At 41.7% G+C, this 9156-nt stretch overlaps 2 long non-coding RNA genes across 2 annotated transcripts; one reads left to right on the top strand and one right to left on the bottom strand.

Moving 5' to 3' along the window:
* Positions 1-7018: 7018 nt before the first annotated feature.
* On the bottom strand, positions 7019-7781 carry LOC120720318. The gene is made up of 2 exons (XR_005692885.1): positions 7681-7781; positions 7019-7498 (listed from the first exon to the last, which is right to left on the bottom strand). It is a non-coding gene; the product is annotated as an uncharacterized LOC120720318 (long non-coding RNA).
* LOC120720317 lies at positions 7497-8046 on the top strand. Its single transcript, XR_005692884.1, has 2 exons — positions 7497-7600; positions 7685-8046. It is a non-coding gene; the product is annotated as an uncharacterized LOC120720317 (long non-coding RNA).
* The last annotated feature ends 1110 nt before the right edge of the window (positions 8047-9156 follow it).

Below are 9156 nucleotides of genomic sequence, written 5' to 3'. Positions count from 1 at the left end.
GTCCACCAACTAGCTGAGTTGTTCCACAGCATGCCATCCCCACTGTGTAAAGTGGGCATACCAGATGCTCCTAACACACCCTCACTACATGTTTGTCTGTGCCAGGAAAGAAAGAGGCCAACAAAAGCTAGTTCTGTGCTACATCCATCAACAGACCATTATAAGACAAGACAGCTTTTCCTTCTTGTGCTACATATGGGCTAGTTCTTCATTATTCTGTTGAATAGAGATTCTGTATTGATCAGAGAGCTCCCAACCTGCAGACAATGGACTTAGAGATATGACTAATATACAGCACTGTGCAATCAGGAGAAAGAAACATGTAAAAGATGAACAAAGATTATACTCATAGTACAAAACACATTTGTGTGCATATTAAAATCTGTGGTAGCCATGTTGGCTTTGTATTATTTCAGCATGTCATGGTGGCATTTACATACGGCCACATTATACTGATGGGCTGTGTGATAGACTGTGTTTTGTCTAAATGGATTCATTTCACACCAGCAGCTCTGTTGTGTCTATGACCTCAGGCTCTAATGACACACGTTTCTCAGTCATTACCACAGAACTAAGACGGTTGAAAGATTGTGCAAATAATAATAATAAAGCATCACTGAAGCTGCCAATTGTTGAATATCTGAATAGCTCTTTCATGTCTGACACTGTAAAATCTCCACTGAGACCAAACCAAAGTGAAATAATTATGAGTTTGGGGATGGAATTACATTTTGTCTCCAGATTTTTTTTCTGTATTGATGTCGATCCTAATCCCAGTATATCTGTCCTGTCACTCTCTAGTAATAAACTGCAGGTTTCCATTGTTTTACTTTAAGACCTATTGTGATTGCGATTTATAAGACACCTTTGTGTTTTATAAGTCATTCGTGGTTTGTTATTTCTACTCAGTAATGCTAAGCTTATGGCCATGAAACCAGCAAACTTCCCTGTAGGCATTAACATGGTGGGAAGTTAAATGAGCAATTTGGGGGAATGGAAAGAAAACCAGAGAGTTGTACGTTACACCAAATGTGTTTGATGAGTTCATTTACTTATATTATAAAACACATTCTCACTAAATAAAACGCATTTTTCCACAGTGATGTCATTTACTAGCATATTGCTAACCACAGTTAAATACAGTTAACACAACAACAGCAATGAAACGTTGTGGAATAAGAACAAGTGTTCAAAAATATAGCCCTGGTTTCCACTGCAGCTGTGGTAATGAAACTCTTTGAAAATTACATTTTTATGAATATAATCTTTAAAATTATCCATTTCAGACAAATATTACTGCTACTTTTTAAGAACTCTGGGAACCCCGTGAGAGCATAATAGAGCACTTTCAGCACTCAGTCAGTTTTGACTGATCTGCAACAAAATGGATCTTCCTCTGTGGAAAAACAAAAACAGCAATCAAATCTCAGTGGGAAGAGTTTTCTTATTAAAATTTCAAAAGTTTAATCTTCGGTCAGGCCAACCATCGAGCATTCGCTTTTCCTTTCGGTTCCTCCACACGGAGCCAACAATTCTTCCCATCAGCTACTCCATTTATTCTCCTCAATAGGTCAACAAGTCAATAGGTCAACAAGCTGGGATCTGACTAACCAGAGGCCTTATATGGGAGAACTATGAAACGCTGTGGGTCAGTCAGCCTATTAGTCTTGGTTTAGCTCCTGATTTATGGCACATCAGACTTACCCTGCCAAAGACTTTAACTCACAAATCATTTCTTGTGCCGTCTAAAAAAGGTAAAATGCTCCAAATTAACATGTACATGTTAATTGCATAACACAGCAGTAAATTCTGTTCACCATTAAAATGTACAAATGCTAAATATTATCTAAAAGTACCAATAGTTATATTGGAAAATGTATTATTGGTTTTAGTGTTAGTATATAGAATTATACAAGCTATTGTCTAAAAGTAATCCATACAAGAAATGTTCAGTATTTCATTACAGGCAACTGGTGCTTGTAGCAGAGATAGCTTTCTGTATAAGTCTCGTTTTATATTTCAGTACATTTTTCAGAATTCAGATGAACACAGAGAAACACTTTGCCTATTTAAAAGCACCATGTCGGAGGAAGAATCTGGAAGACACTGAACTATAGAGCACACATGAGTTTAACGTTGTGGGTGGCTGTAGCTCAGGTAGTAGCTCGAGTCACTAATCAGAAGGTTGGTGGTTCGATCCTTGTCTGCCCCAGTCAGTTAGCAGCCTTGTGCTAATCCATTGTAACGTCTGTCTGAGTGCTCAGTTATACTGGTTGACTGGTAAGCAGTTTCACAGTTAAGTGAGACCTGTTTCCTGGTTGTTTTGAAGCAGACATAACATCTGACCTTAAATTAACCAAAGTGTTGAATATCTTTTCATTGTAATTTTAAATGTAAGTACAAATGAGGCAGGCCGTCATTAAAAATCATCCTTGGAAAAATATATGACTAGAAAGATACCAAAATATTTAGGAGTGACCACATCAACAACCTGATATAATCTCAAAGAATGAATGCAGTCCATTTACCATCCCTGGTAAGAAAAGAAATCTTCAGTTAAGATATTTTTTACCAATCTGTGGTCTGTTTGGCTACATTGATGTGATGTTGAGGTTTGTCAGCTCTTTTTTTGCCCCACTCCTTCTCTTTAACTCTCTCTGTCTGTTTGCTGACTGGCTTCCATCAGTCACCTGAAAATGGGATTTTTTTCCAAGTCCTTGACATTCATATGATAAGTGCACTGATAGGAAGACCTCAATCACTGAGTGGAAAGGGAAATAGCAGCCCTCTGTCTTAGATGGTTCAGCAAAAATACTACCACTACTACAACAGAAGGGTTTTCTCACACAAAGGCAAACAAAACAACAACTGAAGAAAGTGAGTTACACAGGTGAAAGTATTTAAAAATAGATAGATACACATAGAAAGAATCACCAGGTCACCCTTTTTCTGTTTCTCCAGTGAACTAAACTACATCCATGGCTAAAGTAACCTGCTGGGAGGTGTCTAGGGTAAGACTCAACTGATAAGCCACTAATGAACCAGAATGGGGATTGTTCAGTACTCCAGTACTGCAAGATGTCTAACCTGGCCAAATCTTTATAAATAAGTGTTTTAAAAACAGATTTTCTAACTCCTATTGAATAGACATACTGCTCAGCTATACTTAATTTTAACAATTCTAATAATACAGCTATTATTTCTTCATCCCAGACAGTTTTTTAGAAGGCTGTGTACCAATGAGAGATTAAAATATCACCCACGAAGTTGAATTTGATTAATAAGTTATGTTTTTAGCAGTTTGATACAGTAAAAGTAAGTTGTACAATTCTAAATAATAATACTAATACCAATAATAAAGTTTCCAATATAACTATATACTTTTTTAAACTCCACATCCTTACAGAACACATGCGCACAGGCAGTTGATTAAGAAGGAAAGCTTGAGGGTCCTGCGCAGTATCTTAGCTGTTCCCAGGACTGCGCTCTTCTGGACAGAGATCTCCGATGTTGTTCCCAGGATCTGCTGGAGCCACTCGCCTAGCTTGGGAGTTACCGCACCTAGTGCTCTGATTACCACAAGGACCACTGTTACCTTCACCCTCCACATTTTCTCCAGCTCTTCTCTGAGTCCGTGGTATTTATCAAGCCTCTCGTGTTCCTTCTTGCTGATGTTGCTGTCATTCGGTATCACTACGTCTATCGCTATGGCCGTCTTCCTCTGCTTGTCCACCACTTGGTTGGCCATCAACAGTTTATTCGTCTGCATCCAGAAGTCCCACATGATCTTAGCTCGGCCATTGTCTACCAGAATAGGGGGCGTCTCCCATTTTGACCTCGGGACTTCCAGGTTATACTCGGCACAGATGTTCCTGTACACTATGCCGGCCACTTGGTTATGGCGTTCCATGTATGCCTTGCCTGCTAGCATCTTGCACCCTGCAGTTATGTGCTGGATTGTCTCTGGGGCATCTTTACACAGCCTGCACCTGGGGTCTTGCCTGGTGTGATAGACCCCAGCCTCCGTGGATCTAGTGTTCAGTGCTTGTTCCTGTGCTGCCATGATTAGTGCCTCTGTGCTGTCTTTCAGTCCAGCTTTGTCCAGCCACTGGTAGGATTTCTTCTCTCATCCACCTCCGCTATCTGCCGGTGGTACCAAGGCTGGACTGGGACAAAAAAATCGGCCCGGGCATTTTGACTAGAGACCGGCCCACCATTGAAAATGTGACGTCATTCAGGAGTAAAACCGCAAAGGATTCTGGGAACTTGTGGCAAGAGGTACTAGCGCACGCAGGCTTTCAATTGAACTCAGTTACACAACGATAAAAGAAACCCAAAAAATGGCAAGAAGCTGTTGTATTATTAACTGCAATAGCCGGTCGCATGACAGCCACGGGAAGCCGACGGGTAAAGAGATCGGGTTTTTTTTTTTTATCGGATTACGTCGTTGAAGAGAAATTTTTTGAGCCATGTTTCCGAAGTAAGAGCCGACGGATGGTCTGGATATACCAAATATAACGTCTCAGAACACTCCAGCTCACATGTTGGTCTGCTCCAAGCATTTCCACAAAGGTCAGTCTGCTGTTGTAGTTAATGCGTCATTTTTCTTAACATAATTGGTGATATAGGTTACAAGCAAGTCTGGCGCTGAACAGAAATTGTCGCGCTATGCTCCTTTGTTTATTGTGCATAAATAGTGAATTGTCCTGACACAATATTGCGTTTCGCTTCTGTTATTACCATGGTACATTGACAAAAACATATACTTTTATTCACAGGATAAAACAGTTGTTTTGTATCACTAATTGTCCAGTACGATTACAGCATACAATATTATTGTCACTGCTACATTTCTGTAACGCTACCAGAAATTATTTCCACTACTAATTAATTACTGTTGAGCTCAAAGGTCCTATTAATAAACGGTTAACGAATGTGTATTTATGACGACGATTTGTGAGACTGGTAAACTTACCTTTGTTCGTACGATGGTCTTTCGTTCTACACAGTGCATTTCAGGTCCTGTACCCATCCGTCGGTAAACTGTACCTGGGCTTGTTGCAGTGACCTGAAGTTACTAAACTTCATGAGTGTATGCACTCACTCCAAGAACCGTATAATTATAAATCTAAGCGTGGTGAAAGTTGGGCAGCACGCTAACGTCTTTTGTCCACTCTGTGTGCTCTAAGGGTCTGACCCTTTCACTCCTTTGATTTTTTTCCTCGTATCTTTTCTTTGTCTTTTCGTCGAGTCTGTCTTTGTACGGACCGGCATTGTTCTCCTTTTGTTTTGTACATTCCTTTTTTGTGCGGCAAAGAAAAAACAAGAAGGTATTGGAACCAGAGAATGAATGTTTTGCGGTGCTGCAAATGCTTGCATTTGATGCGGTACTTGGATTGTTTTGCCACGAGTTCCCGGCATGCAATGCGCGAAAATCACGTGATTGCTAAACAAGGGGGAGGGTGCATCCGGCCTCCTCGGCTGTAATTGGTCCAGCCCAGAGTCGATCATGACCAATTGGCCAATCCAACACCTTTCATTAAGTGTGCCTATGCCAAAAGGCACACTTATTACTATTGCTCGGATTTATTATTATTAAGTGTGCCTATGCCAAAAGGCACACTTATTACTATTGCTCGGATTTATTATTATTATTATTATTATTAAGTGTGCCTATGCCAAAAGGCACACTTATTACTATTGCTCGGATTTATTATTCTTATTATTAAGTGTGCCTATGCCAAAAGGCACACTTATTACTATTGCTCGGATTTATTATTCTTATTATTATTATTTTCCTTTTTCAGCCTGAAATTTTCGCGCGTAACTCATCCCACAGTTTTGACACAAGCTTCATATATGTTATATCATTTTGTGCGGCTGGATCAGGAATGGTGTGCTATGACTTTTGGTGTTTATTACTTCTATAGTTTTTTAAATATGAATATTTTAATGCAAGTTTTTGCCCATTCAAATGAATGGGAACGAACGAAAGTGAAACTTTACTTACTTTGTGGTGTGTTTGCTCAATCACTTAATTTGTGGTGTGTTGGCTCACTCTAGTGGTATGTCCCCGTATTTGGATTACCATAATGACAACAATATGAACGGCGCGCACAGCGTCGGTGCTTTCAGGAACCATTGGAATTCTTAAGGTTGCACGAAGCATTGAATAGTTACGGTAACGGCAAGGGTGTATGCTTGGTGGAAAACTGCATATCCCACAATTCAAAGCACGCCTCTACCAGTCAAACAATGGCTGCTGCCACTTGGTTTAATATATTCCTCTTATTTGTGTTTCTAGGTCACAAAGTAAACTTTTAAGATATTTTCAGGTGAGAATGTAGGTGTGTAAACGTCAAATATCTGCTCGTTTTGTCAAAACATCCCATATTGGCAACAGATTTTTCACGATGTTGGCTAGCTAGCGCGGCTAGCTAGCCGGCTAGCGCCGCTTCACTCAAAAGCACCCAGGCTTGGCTTTCAGTGAGGCGTCTCTAACTCCTTTCATCCCCGATAGCTCCGCAAACAGTCTTTGTCTTAGCTGGACTTATTTTTCGTTTATATGGGCCGATGATGCTGGTCGATGAGGAAAAACTAACTGAGTTGTTTGGTGGTGGCTAATGCGGAGCTAGCTAGCCACCGGTATGTGTCTCTTTCCCCTCATATGTGGGGAAAGAAACATGTGAGGCGGCCGCCGATCGACCGGTTTTCAGGTGAGAATGTAGGTGTGTAAACGTCAAATATCTGCTCGTTTTGTTAAAACATCCCATATTAGCAACAGATTTCTCACGATGTTGCTGCTAGCCGGCTAGCTAATTCGGCCGGCCGGCTAGCCGGCTAGCTAGCTCGGCTAGCTAGCGCCGCTTCGCTCAAAAGCACCCAGGCTTGGCTTTCAGTGAGGCGTCTCTAACTCCTTTCACCCCCGATCGCTCCGCAAACAGTCTTTGTCTTAGCTGGACTTATTTTTCGTTTATATGGGCCGATGATGCTGGTCGATGTGGAAAAAATAACTGAGTTGTTCATATACCGGTGGCTAGCTAGCTCCGCGTTAGCCACCGGTATATGTCTCTTCCCCTCGTATGCGGGGAAAGAAACACCGATCGACCGGTGGTGGCTAACGCGGAGCTCAATCGTGGATAAGGGAAACCCAATGCAGGAGAAGCAGGCGGCTGGTGAACTGAATTTCAGGTAAGACGTTATTAACTGCACTCTATTTGGGTCAGATATAAACCGAGTTTAGGTGTAGTTTATTTTCGTTGTGCTGACAGTTACAATAACTGTACTGCGTGCTAGCTAGCACGACGGAGTTTCTATACAGCTGTGCGCGCTAAGTTACTGATTTTGAACTTTATGACAGCCTCCCCTATTTTCAGGCGAGAATGTAGGGGTGTAAACTTCAAATATCTGCTCGTTTTATCAAGAAGTCCCATATCTCTCACGATGTTACTGCTAGCGCCGCATGGCAGCTAGCTGGCTAGGGCGGCTTGGCTGACACCTAGGCCGGGCTGACTGATACCCAGGCCGGCTCACACTCTCGTTTCACCGCCGCATGGCAGCTAGCCGGCTAGCTGGCTAGCGCGGCTTGGCTGCCACCCAGGTCGGGCTGGCTGCCACCCAGGCTGGGCTGGCTGCCACCCAGGCTGGGCTGGCTGCCACCCAGGCTGGGCTGGCTGACACCCAGGCCGGGCTGGCTGACACCCAGGCCCGCTCACGCTGTCGTGTCACCCCTAGTCTTTCGTGATGACTCTTGGTTGGCTGCTGGACTTATTTTTCATTTATATGGGCTGGTGATTCAGTATGAGTGTCCGGTGAACTGAATGTCAGGTAAGACGTTATGTATATGTAAGGTAGTGACTGGAATAAGTCACAAGGTGTCGCTGTTGAGCTGCATATATGTTGTAAATTTTAGCAATTTTGACCATTTGTCCTCTGCAGGACACCGTAGTTCAGATTTCTCGTTCGCGTGGGCGCCATCTTGGTTCAGTGTTTACTGTGATGTGCAAAGGTAAGCACTGTCAGTGGCGAACTGCATTGGTTTTGTTTTAAAAATAAGTGTTCCACTGTCTAAAATAGCGGTTTGTCATTTAAGCCGAGCATATATTTTGTTTATTGAGAGGTTCATGTATTGTCTGATGAGAGTATGAGACAAAGATATACTTTTCTTTCTTACTCTCATATAAAATATTTAGCTTTTATTAAATAGTTATCTGAATCTTACAACCAAAGTTTGTATAATAATACACAAGATTGGCTGTAGACCATTGTTAATCATTCAGAACACTGTGTAAAAATAACAAAAAACAAAAAGTGAATGAAAAGTGCATAAATATTTATTTTACGTGTTTGATGTGTGTGGCAGGGCGTGGTCTGCAGTGCCGCTGCAGGGGAGGTGGACCCACCTCAGCGGCATCTGCAATCACGCCTCTCAGGTGTAAAGTCTGTGCTCTCTCTGCTTTTTTTTTTTTTTTTTTTTTTTTGTATGTGTCGGGCTATGAGATGAAAAGCTACAGCCGGCTGTGTGGGTACAGCAACTATGTGTGAAAAGTGGTCCATAACGTAATGCTTCAAAGTGTGTTCATGCAAACATTGTCGGGTCTGCTTATGAACCTCTGCGCACAGCGTCTACAAATTGGGGCTGTACGAAGTCACCTCATCTTTACACAAAACTGTAAGCTGTCATCTGTGAGGCGCGAGCGGTGTTTGGTTTTACCATAGTTCATGGTGGAGAATGGCTGCTCTGCTGAGTTTTGCTCTCTGTAGCCGTTTGAATGGCAAACTATACTGATTAGCGGCGGCATAGGCACACTTAAAATTTCTTCAGAAATTTTCGCTTTCTAGTTATTATTATTATTATTATTTTCCTTTTTCAGCCTGAAATTTCCGCGCGTAACTCATCCCACAGTTTTGACACAAGCTTCATATATGTTATACCATTTTGTGCGGCTGGATCAGGAATGGTGTGCTATGACTTTTGGTGTTTATTAAGTGTGCCTATGCCAAAAGGCACACTTATTACTATTGCTCGGATTTATTATTCTTATTATTATTATTAAGTGTGCCTATGCCAAAAGGCACACTTATTACTATTGCTCGGATTTATTATTAAGTGTGCCTATGCCAAAAGGCACACTTATTACTATTGCTCGGATTTAT

The sequence above is a fragment of the Simochromis diagramma genome, unplaced genomic scaffold, assembly GCF_900408965.1.
Source record: "Simochromis diagramma unplaced genomic scaffold, fSimDia1.1 OVJJ01000576.1, whole genome shotgun sequence".
Taxonomy (NCBI): domain Eukaryota; kingdom Metazoa; phylum Chordata; class Actinopteri; order Cichliformes; family Cichlidae; genus Simochromis; species Simochromis diagramma.
Note: the sequence above shows the minus strand (reverse complement) of the source record. Positions and strands in the feature narration are given on the sequence as shown.